The 15,672-nt window shown below is 40.1% G+C and overlaps 1 protein-coding gene across 1 annotated transcript in view; it reads left to right on the top strand.

The window, feature by feature from the left end:
* Nucleotides 1–248: 248 nt before the first annotated feature.
* The window catches only part of LOC107098262 (zinc fingers and homeoboxes protein 2-like), a 176,852-nt gene continuing 161,428 nt past the window's right edge, over nucleotides 249–15,672 (top strand). The window contains exon 1 of the mRNA XM_015395831.1: nucleotides 249–542. The gene's annotated coding sequence lies outside the window, so the exon portion shown is untranslated. The remainder of the gene's footprint in view (nucleotides 543–15,672) is intronic.

Raw genomic sequence — 15,672 nt, 5'->3', positions numbered from 1 at the left:
CCTGCATGGACTATGAATCTGATATAGTTGTTTAAAATGTGTGATTTTGATGGATAAATGTATAATAAAGTCATTATAGTAAAAGTGAGTGTATAGGAAGCTGGTTAATCACAGGCATCCATGCATCTGAATCCTGAGCGGATCCGGGCTGCAGGAGCGGGGACCAGCAGTGCGTGGCTCCCGCATGCCTGCATGTCTCCCCCCCCCTCTCCAGCCTTCACCTCGGTCTGCATGGTTCCCAGCTCCGCAAATCCAACTTTTCTGTACATTTCCACGTCACCTGGACGCCAAACATAAATTTGGCATCCTATGCAAATATATGCTGACGTAAAAGATCATGTGGTTTTTGTCGTCGATCCCCCCTATGAGCAACGAGGAGGCTTTTTTTTTTTCTCCTCTCTACTGTTGTCTTTAGGTTAGCTATGCTACAATCTTTACTGTACCCAGCGCTAGCTATATGCGCTCCGCACCGCACCACTCTGGATATCTGGGAATAATCAACTTCCAGCCCGTCGCTCCCCGCAACTACGCCTCACTCACAGGTAGGGCGCGAGGAAAACTTCTTATTTTCTAACAGCTTTTGGGAAATTTAGACTAAAGTGAGCGAAAAAGTGAAGTTATTAGAGGCGGGTTGTTTTGCAGCCTGACTGACTGACTGGCTCTCCTCTCTCTGCCCTGCCTGCTGCTGCTGCTGCCGCTGCTAGCTCCATCACAGCCTCTCAGAGTGGGAAGCTCCAAATAAGAAATAAAACTGTTTTATTATCGGCTGTCAGGTAACTTTAGTTTGTTTTGCGGGAGCGTTGTTTCGCGTTATATTTAAACGCAGTTGTCAAAGTAGTGAATGCGGTGTTTTTTTGTTTTTTTCCACGGGTGAATAACTTCTCCCCCCCTCCTCGCGTCCCCCTTAAAGCACCGGTGAAAGTGTCCGTAATAAATTTATTAGCCAGCGGAGCTAACCGCTAGCCAGTTAGCCCCCCGCTAATGACGGGCAGCCCGCTGGAGCTAAAGGGCTTTAGCGTTAGCCTCTCCCCGCGCGCGGCGGCACGAGACGTGGCTGGATGTTATCCTTTCATGTCGCGGGGGGGGAATGTTTATTTGTTTTGGTTTGTTTCTTCCTCGCTTTTTCCTCCGAGTGAGCGAGCCAAGTGAAGTAGAAAGAAGAAGAAAATCCCAGCTGTTTTTATTATTTTTTTTTAAAGATGACAGTGGAAGCGAGTGGCAGTTCTGGCTGCGGTGTCGGTTCAAGTGTTGCCGCTGTTCGTGGGTTCAAACGGGGGTAGCAGCTAGCAGACAGCCAGTCTGCTTGCCTGCCTGGGTCATCTGAGGTGAAGCAGCCGTCAGCGCTCTCTATGCTTCACTGCTTTTAACACTTTTAAAACACTTAAAGCTGCTTCGTGTACTTTACTTTCGACTTGCTTTAAAATAAAAACAACTTTCTCCGACGTCAGTGGGTGTTTTTATTTATATAAATATATACGAAAGGAGAACTGTAGTTTGGTTTGATGTGAAACTGCTTCACGCGCGCATTAAAAACCCTCGTTTCTTACGTTAGCCGGACTGTTTGGACACATTTAAGTGGGTAAAGTTTGTTGAGTAATGCTTTAGTGTGAAACATATAATCGCTGGTTGGTTTGGCTCAGAAGGCTTGCTGCCTGTTTGGTGAGCAGACGCTGACTCCGAGCCAAGGACCGACTCACTGACTGACTGATTTTTCCTCTGGTTTACATTGAGGGCAGGCTGAAGTAGCTGCAGTGAGTATTTTAACTGTTTCGTGTAAAAAAGTGTTTTTTATTATTAGAATTTAAAAGATGACATAAAAGGCGTTTAAATGGAAAAAAACTGAACTTTTGCATTCAGCTTTGCTTTAATTGAGGTTTTATTTTAAAACAGGGGAGCTTCAAGGAAGTTTTCAAAGGGGAGGCAGATGGGGGGGCTATTATTATCCCTTTATAGAGCAACTTACAGGTTTGATCTAGAAGCACAAGATCTATATCTAAGATACTGCTACATGGCTGTACGTCTTATTTTTGCATTTCAACCATTAGATGAGCCTTTGACTCATGTATTACCTACTGTAAATTAAGTTGAAATAAAAAGTTAACAAGAAAAAAAGGTAAAAAGTTAATTAAATGCCTAAAAAGAGAAGTTTAATAAGCTAATAAGCCTAGTAAATTATATTTAGGTGTATAAACTAAAAATTGTAAGTGCTAGTATGAGCATTAATGCCTCTAAGGTTATGTTGGACCAAATAAAAAGTGTTTCTTTCACTCTCTGAGTGAATTTCTTATTGAAGCACTTTTGTTATTATTCTCAATATATTCAGGCAATTAATTTTTGCCATAAAAAATATCCATATTTTTTAATGTTACACAGGTATTAAGGTCTTATCCTGGATTCCAATAACACTATTGGCTTGAAATTTTGATTTTCAAAGGATTTCACTGAGTGCCCTATAAATGTTTAATTGTTTTTATCTAAGTTAAGAGCTTCATATCACAACAGGTCATTTAACTAAACAATCTAACATCCTATGGTGGACCATCTCCCTTTTAGTGATCATAATAAATGTAAATTGGTTTGTAATAAACATTTTATCTATCCTAAAATCATTAGAATAAAACAATATTTCAATAATTCTTAAACGAAACTTAAAAATAAACTTATCTTATAACCCCAACTTTTAATGAAGGCGAAAACTATATAAACATGACAATTCCACACAAAAAAATCAGATCTGCTTCACTAAGATGCATGTAAAACTTTTTATTATTTATTTATTGTTTTATTTTCTGATAGCCACAGCTAAGATCAGGCGTTCGTTGCCCTCGGGGTGGAGCGTTGCAGCTTGCTGAGTTTAGCGCTGTTGCTAAATTTATTAAAGCTTTATACAAACTTAGGTTCTTGTGTTGACACAGGAGCTGGCTCAACCACAAGTCTTATGACATTCTCAACGTTTGATGTATTCATTTATAGTAAACCCTTTATAACATGCGTCCGGTGGCTTTCTGCATGACACAATAGGGGGGTAGACCAGCTTAATGGACCAAAGAACAAAAATCTTAGGTAAGATTAGAATACATAATTAGTGAGCTTTGTTTTCCAAGTGAAGCATTTAATATTGTCAGCTTTATTGTATAAACTGTTGAATGACTAATCAGTATCCTTTAATATTCCTTTATATAGCGCTGTATAGTTTTTAGTGCCTTATAGAGGAGATGGATTCCTCACAACTTTGCTATCAGCCTGTTAGTTGACCTAAAAACTGCATAGAAACCAGAATGATGTAAGGCTCCTCTATTCTAATGACTGTGCCTATAGTCAAACTTTCCCTTTTTCCACGTTCGCCCCCTCTGCGCACAGTATGTTCTCTGACCTAATTTCCTACCCAAAATCTTGTTACATAAAATCATGAATAATTAGGAGCAGCTCGCTCGCATGCTGGTCCAGGCCATATGCAGTGACGTGGTTGAAAATAGAAATGCAGTTGTGACCCACCAATCTTTTTTTTTCTCCGGACAAACCAAACCAGTGGAGTTTCTGAGCTCTAATTCATCCGAGACCTGGTTTGACCTGCTGCCGTTTGAAGGACATGCAGGCGGAGGATTTCTGTCAGGCTCAGACGAACAGGTGTGCAAACTGAATTTGGGCAGGTTTTACCCTCCACAACATTCCTGACAGTGTGACTGAAGTGTGTCTTGGCTCTTGGAAATCATTGGAGAGGCTCGTATTTGGCAGCAGCTCCTCCTCTTCCTCTTCTCTCCCCTCTTTCTCTCTCTCTTTCTCTCTATACTGCCCGGTGACAGCGTTACCATTCACCTCCGCTGTATGGCTCGTGTTCAAAGTGTGTCAGATTTTTTTTTTCTCCCTCCCCTTCTTTTTAATATTATCTTCCTCTCGCCGGTTCTGGTCCATAATCACATTTCCTCTCCCATTGACCGACTTTTTTGTCTCATATTTCACTGCCATTGTATCGGTGCCGTGTCAGGCTTTTTAATCCTATGATATGGATGCAGGGATCAGTCGGTCATGCTGCCAGTCTCAGAATCAGAACGCGCTCACTTGCTCTTTGGCTGCTATTTATTTGTCACAAACGCCAAGACACACACACACAAACCATGCAACCCCCCCATGCCCTTTCCTTTCCTCACTACCATTCACACACGCTGCCGCTCCTTTGACACGTGCATTTTGCCAATTCTTAGGAAGTGCAGCTGTGATTCGCTGCTGCCACCTGACCTGCCACCCTAAATGTGCAAACCCCTACGCATAGGAACCTACACACAAACCCCCATCTCCCTCCTGTTACAGTAGGCTCTCATTTCACCATTTAGTCTCTTCAAATATTTTTTTTTTATCACGGAAAACTGCAGCTCTGATTGCATTTTTTATTATTATTATTTGTGGCAATGTAAAAGACTCTATTCGGGGTTTGTGTTGCCCTCAGTGGTATTCAGTCAGGAGGGCTCATAAGAGCCATAAGAGCCTTGCACACATTCACACATACACTATCCGGCTGCTAATATCACATGCACTCTTTGTTGCACTAGTAAATTGCTATTTATTTCTTACACACACACAACAAAAGCATGCATGACATCTGCATCATGCACACACATGCCCAGCCCTTTCTGCCCTCATGTCACCCTTTACACTCAAACATACAAGTATTTCCAGTGCTATGGTTGCTTCATGGGAATACTGTGTGTTTTGGGAATGAGAGTATGAGCGCTGCCAGGTTGTGTGTGAATGTTGTGATGATTTAGTGTGTGTGGGAAGTGAGTCACTGAGGGACATGGGTTAGCCAGAAATCGGTGTGTGTGTGTGTTGGTGTCCACCGTGCCTTCCTGCTGGAGCTCTCAGAGGGGGAAACTCAACACATGCACCGGCCCTATCGGATCCACGTTGCTGCTTTTGAACCGAGTCCGCCTCCCGCCGCTGCTGCACTGCAAAAAACGATCTAGAAATGAGCACAAATGTTTTAAATTAAGTGTATTTAGCCTTAATTTGAGGAGGTAAATAAGATAATTTGCCAATTGAAAGAGTATTTTTAGTCTTAAAGTAAGATAATTAGATAATATGCTCTTGAAATAAGACAATGCAATTGTTTTTTCTTATTCTAAATGTAAATTGTCTTGTTCCATTACCAAAGTGTCTCCCTTACTTCCTTATTTCAAGAAAAAATTCACTTTTTGCAAGAAAAAATGACTTATTTAGATTTCAGGTTTTTGCAGTGTAGGATGTTATGGGAGCTAACTAACAACGGGGAACAGATTTCACCAAATTTTTTATTTATTTATTTTTTTTACCATACTGAAAAAAAGTCTGTTCTTTGTGGGGTGAGAATAAAGAATAAAGTAATCATTATCCCTGCTTCCTTGGAGCTAAATTGGAAATCTCTTTCAAGGATTTTTATTGGTTAATCATGTTTTTGTCCTCGCAAAATTTAACAAGGCTCCCATTTTGTTCTCCGGAGTTTTTCTTTCGCCCTTTAAAGATCTGAGAGTTGTGTGGATGCTTTAATTTCACACCATGAAATCAAATTCTTAAAAGTTTTTCTGTTTTTTTTGTTGTAAAAGAGTTTGCGCCTCTATTTATTTCAGTCGTAAAAAAAAAAGTCTTTCTACCAGGATTCAGTAATTTTCCAACTTGGACATGCTTCTGTAAGGCATGAATCCTTTCCTCTGTTTTCATGGTTGCTTATTAAAAAAAAAGTATTTCTCTTGAGAAAGTGGAACCTTTGTTGCTCTTATGGGAAGACTACTGCATACAAACATGCGACAGGTAGTTTGGATGCTAAAATCTTTGATTTTACAGTCACAGCTGTAAATACCAGTTGTCAAATGAATCCATTCCCTCTGAATCAGTTCTGTTTCTTATCTTTTTTTGAGGTCATAGAAGCAGAATCCTGGCAATGGTTAAGGTGTATAAAGAAACAAAAAAGGCATGAAATAATTCACTTGTTCATTGCTGAAGCATAAGACAAATCCAGCCTATATTTAAGTACTTATTGGGAAACATCCCATTTAGAAATAAAATGAAATCACGTGTGTACTCCACTTACAGGCTGCATTTTTTCATCTAACCTGTTTTGCCGGTACTTTTCTTCTCCAACAGCAAGGTGAGAAGGATTTCTTAGCAATGTCTTTACTTCACAGGTGAACCAATTCTGTGTTTGTTTGGCCTAATGATATGCTAAAAGACAGCATAACACATTTTTTCAAATTTTTTTGGCAGAGTTAAGAAGATTTGTATTCATCCTTCTTTATAATCTGCTGATCTATAGAGGAGTCTAAATTTCCATGCAGTCTTTAGTGGTTTTTTTGAGCCTTTGGAAGATGTAGAGGCCCAGAGCATCACAGATCCTACTCTGTACTTAGGAGTAGGCATTCTTAGTTAAACGTTTAGTCCACAAAGGGTTGTGTTTGGCAAAAAGCCCTAACACTAACCACAAGAATATATGTTTGTCTCCGTGGTTTAATTGTTTTCATGCCTTGAATGCTCTCTTGTCCAGAATCCATTGGTGCATTTCTTTACTGTTGCTTAGAAATTAGTTTATTTCTAGCTTCATACATGGAAATGGACACTAGCTGCAACATTTACGCCTTACACACTTGCCGAAAAAACCCATTTAAACACAGGAACAATTGGCTTTATTGGCGGTGGGAAAAGTTCCCTGACGTGGGTCTACCCGGGTCGAACAACTCGGCAAACGACCCGCGTTCTGCTCTGCATTCTGTGGGAACAACAGAGCCAGGTCTAACAAGCTGAAGAAACTCTGTTTACATATGATAAACATGCACAGCTCTGGTAAGAGAGATTCGGAAAGATAAAAAGGCAAAATAATATAGAATTCTGAATACGCCCTGGCTCCCGTCTAGGGATGGAAGGGTTATGAAAACCGTCCGAACTGTTCGGTTCGTCTGTGTCGGTTCGATTCGCGTGTGTTTCGTTCGGTTCATGCGCTGCTCCTTTTTCTCATAGGCGAAGCGTGTACACTCCAGAGCAGAAGGTGGCGGTACTGCGACCAAAGCCAACCACCAGTAGTAAACAAGAAGAAGAAGCGAAGCAGCATAGCTGAGTGTAGCAGAAAAAAATCAGTTGTTGTGGAGAATTGTGTGGGTATGGCGAGTGGGAAAGAACAGGAGTTGGAAGATGCGCCAGCAGCACTTTATAGGTCTGCTGTATGGGACCACTTTGCATTTAGAGTGACCTACGATGACGGCGGAAAGAAAGTTGTGGATAAAAACAGTGTGCAAGCATTGCGCAACACGTTTTGTTTATGCTAACAGCAACACGACCAACATGTCAGGCAACAATCAACATATACCGAGTCGAACCGAAAACCGTGACCACGTAAGCGTGAACCGAACCGAACAGTGGATTTTGTGAACCGTTCCACCCCTACTTCCGTCCATGTTGCTCTCCATTCTGTCTTCAGTTTCTGTCGCACTGTTGACATCAGCAATGCTCACCCCGCGTGATGCCATCATCAGACACGCAGTGGTGGGGAACAGTAGCCATGCAGCTTTCCAGCAGGGTGTCAGAGCCGATTATTAGCAGGTCAGTGCGGTTTTTCAAAACCAGGGGATTCACAGGTAAAGCGGCTTTAAGCCAGGCATACACGCTACGATTTTTCAGCCTGATCGTGCGTTGTGTAGTGTAGAGGGGCTAAAGAGGGGCGATTAGACTCTCACGACCACCTCCCGATCAGGTATCGTAAGGTCAGGAGAAAATCAAACATGTTTGAAATTCAGTCGGCCGTCATAAGATCGCATCAGAGCGCCGGGCCGCACAGTGTGAGAACATGCATCGTGATCTGTGAACTTTTAAACCCTGCAGTTTCATCGTACAGTTTGAGCTGTAGCTGCGTGCAACGATTGAAAATATCACACAGTGTATGCAAGGCTTTAGACTTCCTGTTAGTCTGTCGGCAAACCCACCTAAAGCATATTGCTGCCACATAAAGGGCTGAAGTGAGAAAGTAAGTGTCTTATTGTTGTTAATTGTTGCACGACCAACAATTGATTGATTTTGCATTTTACTTTATTTGGGATCATATTACAGACGCAACTAATTATCCATCCCTAACGTGGTAAGACACAAATTAGAACCCTATAGCATGTAGCGACCTCTAAACACAGAGGTTTATGATGCATTTCACCTGCACTGCCTAATAAATAACTTCCCATTATGTGTAAAGGTTGTTGACCTCATGGCAACAAAGATTGGACAATTTATTGCTCTTCTTTTATGGAGCCCTCCCTTTTTTTCTCTACCTTCCTTACCATCCTGCTCGTTCTCAAGCCATGTTTGCAGCTCATTCAGCTGCAAGTAAGCGAGAGAGAGCAAGACTTGAAGCTCATTTTTGATGACGAAGGAACATTTTGCACAACATACTTTAAAAAAAAAACTATGACAAGCAGTTGCCACAGCATTTATGCTTTCTCCATTTTCAGTGTTGATCTAATCTTTAAGCTTCACAGCTAATATTGACTATATTATATCTTTTTATTCCATCTCCTTTGAGTAGCACTTAAAAGATCATCTTTTGGCTGTTTTTATCTGACATAGTCCAAGTCAGTGCCTATTATGGTGTGTAGAGTTTATTAAGTTCAACCTTTTGGGCTTAGATTGTAGTTAGATAGCTGATAAGAACCCCACAGCTCCTCACACAGTGGTTGCAGTGTTGGTAAAAAGAAATGTAATGTGTGCAGAGGTGGTAGCACAGATTTCTATAGTTTTTCCTTGACACAAATGTCGTTCTCAATCATGGCCGCTATGGTTCTTTTAGAAATCGCTGAGACTTTAATAAGAGTATGTTTATATAAAGTTCATCTGATTTCATTTTTCCAGCAGAAGGGGGTAATTAGATTTTTTTGTGCCTTTCTGTGAAATACTTCTGCATGAACTCTGCGTTTTTCAGTGGGTTACTTTCCATTCAGCGCTTTCTGTTGTGTTGTGTGATTTGATAACTGAATACATTTAATGAAACAGATTTCCATTTTTCAGCTTCACTGATCAACATCTTCGTCACCAAAAGCTCTCTTCTCTTTACGCCCCGTGTGTATAAAGCTGTGGGACAAATGTAATCTGTTTTGTATGGAAATGGCCGTGTGGAAGTGTTTCCATTTTTCGAGGATGTGTGTACATTTTCACAGTGGTTGACATCCATATAACAACCACATGATCGGTGAAAAGGAATAGGAGTGCACATTTCTGCGCTTTTGTGTTCACACATAGTTCCATGAATGAAAATACGAAGCTTAATGCATCTTGTAGCAGATCTCCATCTTTGATCCTCTCAGTAGTGGAGAGTTGCGGTCAGTGATTCAGACTGAGGGATTCTGAGTGGTTCAGCTCAGAGATGGTTTTATTATTGATTTATTGCCAAGCTCTACTCAAGAGGTTGATATGCATCTTTAATAATCCTCTGAAAGCCCATTTTCATTTACAAGACAGCTTTGAAGCGAACATTTGAGTTTAACAGGCTGCCTGAGCAGCTCAAAGGTGCTTTGTTTGGAAGTACCTCAGAGCTGAAATGAAATGTTTCAGACCCACATATTGAACAGAACAGCTGTAACTCATGATTTTCTCTTCCATTATACATCTGGGTTACTGTAAATGCAACCACCGTGTCATATCAGTGCCTTAATGACGATTTCAAGAGTAAGAGATAACCCTGCATCAGCCACATCTGATCTGACACATGATGGGATTCCACTTTTTTTCCCCTGGGTCCTTATCGTATGCATTGACCTTTATTCAATTAGCGCTGAATAATAGCTATAGGGATGGGAATGTTTATTTATTCTAATGTGTTTTAGTAGCTTGTTATCTACAGACCGCCTCAGGAAGCAGCAGGAAACATTAACTAAAAACAATGTTTAGCAAGAATAAGTTCACATTTTAGGGAATTTTGAATTCAGAATGGAAAATGTTAAGTTTTGCTTTACATTCACGTGTCATGAGTTAAAAGCAAACTTGACTTTGATGGTAAGAAGAGAAATGCAAATAAGTTATTTACCAGCCCAGATAAGACAAACTCTGCTGTGGGTGTGTGCCTGTCAGCTTTGAGCTTTGAAAAGTGATTTATATTAATTCAACATGAGAATGAAAAATGCGTCTTTTTTTTTTATTATTCGTCTGCAGCACAAGAGGTATAGAAAGCTGGTCCCTGTCCAGCCCTGCAGGGAGTTGTGTGACTGGGAAACAAACTGGCAGTAAACCCGCCGTCCTCCACATGATGAATCGTCCGTCCGGGCCAATCACTGACAAATGTGTCGCCTTGTTTTTGAGCTGTTGCTGCAGTGTGTCCCCTCTGGGCCAATCAGTTTAACATCGATCTGTAGCTCAGTGCCGCCCACTGCTTCATCAGCCGCATCTGAAACAGCATGGAGGAAGGTCACATGATTTTGGAGAGCGGAACGTGTAGGAAAAAAACATATTATAAAGTGATTGGACACATGGCCAGTATGAGTGATGCTTTAGTAAGTATGGGTCAAATGATTCCTGTTGGTTTCTGTATCTTTTAAAAGAAAACTTAAACAACAATGTGGGAATTGAAAATTGAGTTGGAAGTGAGAAAAATCACATTCTGATAAATAAAAAAAGATGGCTCATTTTTATTGACGATTGATGTGGTTTAAAAAAGTAATGTTCTAAAAGTCTGTTAAAACTAGTATGGCATTGACATTCGTATTTACAGAAAATAAAATACATTTTAAAGATTAAAGCAACATTTTCCTTCTGCTGCTTTTATGATGAATATTTATGGTACAGTAACTATGTTCAAATTATTTCAGTTAATACGTGTAGCATCAATTCATACATGGAATCTCAAGGCACTTTACAGATACAGTTCTTTAGATAATGCAGTCAGATTGGTTCAAAGCTTTCTAAGGAAAATCATCTGATTGCATGGAGTCATTAACTTTGCAGAATTGGCTCCTTTTGGATCAGTTTCATGGGGATGGTAGACATTCGCTTGCATTGTGTCGTTTACGTCAATCCTTTACAACGAGCATGCATTCAGCGACAGAGAGATGCAGGCAGTGTGAGCGACCTTTTGCTGAGGCTGAAGAGGAGTTCAAGGAGAGAGAAGAAAAAATGCAAGAGCAATATAGAACTACTGATCTATAAACACTTTCTATGTTAAAGAAGATAACGGATTAACTAGCTCCACAGGTGTCTCTCTCGAGAAAAGAAACTGTTTAGCAGATCAGGTCTGAGCTAATTGGCATGCCAAAATAAATGACAGAGAGAAGATACAGTTGCACCCCTTTCCTATTTGCTAAAAGATTGTTTAAACTTGTAAAAAAAATGTCTTTTAATGGCACCGGGAACTGACCTGTGTCGACCCATGTCAAATGAATCTGCAAGTAAGTTAAAATCACCTTCAAACAGCTCAGATCAGCATACAGAGGGAGCTCTAGACCCACGTCGACCCGCTAATTTATGTGATATCCTTAAGTGCAACATATGTATGTCACAACATTACGCCAGTTGGGTCTGATATAGAAACATAGGCCACGCAGCTTGCCAACAGGTCGTTAGGCCCAGGTTTTTTTTGCCAAATGGGAAAGGAGCTAACTACCGATTATTAACGAGTCAACCTGTGTTTGAAAAACCCATGTTAACCCATTAATTTCAATAGGAAACCAGCTTTAGTCACGATACAAACTGTGTCCATATGTATTGGAGAGAAACGGGATTAAGCACTGAAAAACAAGTTAAACTCTATCATCTATATTCGAAGGTGTTGATGGCAGCAGCCCAGCTGATATTTCTCTCCAGGATGGTGTCGCAACCAAACAGGAAAAGACCAGATAAAGCCACTGTGACAAGAAAAGCACAGAGAAGAAGTTAAATTAGAAAAATACTGCTGATTTAAAGAATAGAGATTAAACAAAGAATGATGAAAAATGGTCACTATGTCCTCCAGGAGTCTAACCCTTTAGCAGCATAACTATCTCAGAATAACCACAGCCACTCTAACAAAGTTCTTTAAAGAACTTTAAAGAATGTAGAATTTAATAAACAAATAAAGCTTTGAGACTGAGGCCATTTTCACTAAATTACCAAGTGATCACAAAATAAATACAAAATAGCCATGCTGACAACACTTGTTTGGAAGCTACTAACTATAGAAGACGTTTGCTATGGTGCTACTGGTGAGGCGTTTATAAAAACAATTTAAGAGAAAATGGTATTTTCCATGGATGGTGTTCCTTTTTCTATTGGTTCTACTTCAGCCGGCTCCTCTCCACTTAGACCAATTTATAAATGTTCCATTTCTATTTTCTTTTCGTACCAGCTCTGCAGCAGATCTCATTGTGAAAGAGCATCGATGAATGTGATGTGACTGCTGTTTTATGATTGGCCTGACTATAGCCAGCTGTATTGAGTCTTTTAAGAGAAAAGCAACTGCCATTTTCCAAGTTGTCTTCAGGCAACTGCAATTCAATTGTTGCACTCTTGCAGTTGTCAAGCTTTTCTTTGCATCACAGGAGATTGCAAGATAAATGTTCAATCTGGGAAGAGGCCTCTCAGCAGTCCATGCAGGGTCAAGCAGATTCTGCAACAGCTTCTTCCCCACCATCACCAGACAGCTGAACTGTTGATAAAACCCTAAATCATGTGATAGATGCATCACACTTATAACACCAAACAAAAATAATGCATATTTGCACCACATATATTTAATGCTCTGAACTTCCATATCAATCTGTTTTCGCACCATGTTTTTTTTTTTCTCCCAAACTGTTTACATTTGATCACTGCTGCCCTCTATAAAATGTTAATATTCTGAATCCTGTACAAAACGAAATTTAAATATAACAAATTATTCAATTTATTATTGTTGAATAACAATAACAAAAGTTCGAAGTCACTATCATTTACTATAGCTGTTCAAACCTCTATGTTAGTAGCTAACTGATTGAATGCAAAGGCTTACCAATCGAATTATTGCATCCTGTTATATTTTGTTTCTGTGTTTTATACTTCCTATTTGCTCCATTTAGGAGCAAACTTTCAGAAAGTTTGCATTTCCCCTGTGGGGGTAAGGAAAAAGAGCAAGTGTGAAAAAGTGCAGAAATATATAAGGTACCAAGTGGGATAAGGTACGATTAGCGCCTCGAATACAATATCAATGTTAGAGTTGGCTTAAGCGGAAGCTAGAGACTAAGAAGCAGGCAAGTTGGGATGCATGAATAACTACTGCCAGCAGATGGTGAGTATTTACGGTAGTGTTTAGGTTTATGGATGTGCTCCAAAATTGTAAAACTTATTTTATTGTTGAAAAACAACTAAGCAAACACTATAAGACAAATTCTTGGCTTATTTAAATACAAACACGTGTTTTGTTTAATAGACATAGCTTTATGGCAGCTGACGTGTGCAGCAACGGGTGGGGGAAGGGCAGCCTTTTAATTCTCCTTAATGCAGTTGAAAAAGCCCTCTTCCTTTCAGCACTTCTTCTGTTTTTTCATTAAATGGGAAATGATTACTTGGAAAAACCTTGACACCCTGACACCTGTACGTATAAACCAATTAAAACAAAAATGAACAGATTTTTATTCCAATATAGAGGAGGTGAAAATTATTTTAAATATATGCAAAGCACACTGTAGAGGTGTCACTTTGACATACATTACCCAATATCTCTAAAAAGTAGCCACATATTTTTCTGTTTAATGCCATCAATCATCCAGTGAAAGGAGGTGTCACTCCCCCCCCTCCCTAATTTTTAAAGCAAAGCACTTCAAAAACAGATGTTTGTTACCGCTGCTTACATTATTTCTTTTTAAATCTCCAAAAAGTCATTTTTTATTCATGAAGAGAGAAAAGACTGCTTATTTTCTCATTAAAGCCTGCAGTGTGTGTGTGTGTGTGTTTCTCAATTACTAAACACATGAGTGACCAGCACCACTGATGGGCTCATCAGACAAAAAAAAAACAAAAATACACCCAAAAAACAACCCATCTTAGATTAGTTTCCCTCCACCCCTGAATTGCGAATTGCTAAAGCACCCCCCCCACCTCACGTCTCCTTGTCTGGATCGTTAATTTAAATCTTGTTTCAAACCCTCATTTATCCAGAAAAAGCTCACTGAGCACAGTTGCCCCTTTTTCATCAGCGTCCTCATTGATATTCATATGTTTCCTCATGTTCACACCTGGGGGCTGCCCGCAAACACTACCGGCCAGATTCATGTGAAGCTCCAGCAGAACATCAAGCTGCTCTGTGTACGAGAACTTCGGCTCTACATTTTTAATGTATTTTCTCTTCTTTTTTTTATCTTTTATGACCCTCTCAGCTGGTCCCGCTTGTAGACTGCAACTTCACGGACGATGGGCTCCCTTTCCAAATCGCCTCGGCCTTGCTACGCGCTCTTTGTCTCTGTTGTTTTTCGACGGCAAATCCAGAGCAGGCAGCCTTAAAACCGCTCAAATGAAGTGAAACCCTCAGCTGCGAGCAATAATGAACAGGTTAACAGTGTAGCAAGAAAATTAAATGAGTTTCCCACTTTCTCTGTAGCACCACTCCGAGAGCATGTAAATCTCACAGTGAGATTTGGCTTTACTTTTTTGATTTTAGTCCATTTTTTTGTGTTTCATATGCTGGCAGAGGGAAAGCTAGAAAACACCATCTTAATGCTGCCTGCATGTCAAGAGGTGAGGCTTGTGACCACTTTAACACCTTGTTTTCAACATGACTCTCTGTGAAACTGATGTCAGCTCGTGCTGTCTGTCAAAGTCTCCCTTAAACATATTTTGGAGTGCTCTCCCACATCTTCCACCAGACTGCTCTTGATGAGGAGAAATGATCCCTTCGTGTAGCTGAATAAGAGGCGCAATATTCCTAAAAATGTGTTCTTTTTTTACTTTTTTTAAGATGTTCGCACCCCTTTTTGTGAGCTTTAGCACCTGGTCCAGGAAATCCTTTGTCATATGACTGTATCAGTGTTGCCAAAGTTCAAAACAACTTGCTTTTCTTTGTGGTATAGGTTCAATAAGGAGTTAGAAACAATTTTTAGGTCCATAATTGGATTCTCATGGTCCACCACTTCCAAAAGAGGCTCTATTGGATTGAGATCTGATTTCAGTGGAGACCTTTTAAGTACAGTGCACTCGTTGTCATGCTGAAGAAAGCCGTTTTAGGTGATTGTGACACGTTGCATTATCCTGCTGGAAATAGCCAGCAGAAGATGAGTACACTGTAATGACAGAGGAACAGACGGGTTCAGCAGCAATACTCGGGTTAGCTGTGATGTTTTATCCATTTTTATGTAGCAGCAAGGAGACTGCCAAGAAAATATCTTGTATACCATAACACCAGCCTGGTCTATGGACACACCTGAAATGCGTCCATGCTTCCATGCCCTATCCAAGTCTAACCGTACGAACTAAATGTTGAAACTGAATTTAAAAGGTAATGTTTTTTCTTTTCCTATTTTCAGCTCACCAGTGGGCCTGGAAAGTTAATTGCATTTACAATATGAATTTAAAGAAGTAAAGGTTCAAATCTCACAGGCACTCTACATTTAACACAACTTTCTCATTCAAGCCCTTAAGGTTGTAGTAATGTGCTTATAGTTGGTTTGTTGCCACACATAAGGGTAGAGGAAGTTGCAAATAGCACACATATCCAGCACTTCTCCATGCAACAGT

This window comes from Cyprinodon variegatus, unplaced genomic scaffold (assembly GCF_000732505.1).
Source record: "Cyprinodon variegatus isolate N-32 unplaced genomic scaffold, C_variegatus-1.0 Scaffold763, whole genome shotgun sequence".
Taxonomy (NCBI): domain Eukaryota; kingdom Metazoa; phylum Chordata; class Actinopteri; order Cyprinodontiformes; family Cyprinodontidae; genus Cyprinodon; species Cyprinodon variegatus.
The sequence above is the reverse complement of the archived record's forward strand: the minus strand, read 5'-3'. Positions and strand labels throughout refer to the sequence as shown.